The following is a 618-nucleotide window of genomic DNA, read 5'->3' on the forward strand; positions in this document are numbered from 1 at the left end:
CACCACGTATTTAATATGATGATATACACGTCTCACCTTAAAATATCCACCTTCCCCACTTTTCGATCTTTTATTTTTTCCTACTACACTATATATAATGAATAATAATACATAAATTATATACTATAGTGAATACTGAACATCAATTATCGTATCAGCCAATATTATCTAACTAATAAAAAAAAAAATTAGGGCTACAACTTTTCCATTCCCACCCCATAGCGGGATTATGATATTTAATGCGTATGGAATATCGTATAATATCACAATCTACAATATTTACATTTATTTTCCATAAAATATTAATAAAACCAATAATTTAAATTTTCGAAACACTTTTAATCACTTTCTTAGTTTCCTGTGTGGGTGTAATATTAGGTATACGTCCTATTTTTAATGTCGGACGTATATAATTATTATACGATTATCGCCGCACAGAGTCTTAACTCTAATCTAGACACCGACGGAATCGTCGGCGGGGTGGTGGAGGGTACCGGGCTACCCCACGGTAACCTCCCCTCGTTGCTAAAAGGACAGTATGCCGTTTTCCATTAAAGGTGCCGACCTGTATTACATAATAATACGTGCGCGCATATATACCTATATTGGTATATGTGG

The sequence above is a fragment of the Acyrthosiphon pisum genome, chromosome X, assembly GCF_005508785.2.
Source record: "Acyrthosiphon pisum isolate AL4f chromosome X, pea_aphid_22Mar2018_4r6ur, whole genome shotgun sequence".
Classification (NCBI taxonomy): Eukaryota; Metazoa; Arthropoda; class Insecta; order Hemiptera; family Aphididae; genus Acyrthosiphon; species Acyrthosiphon pisum.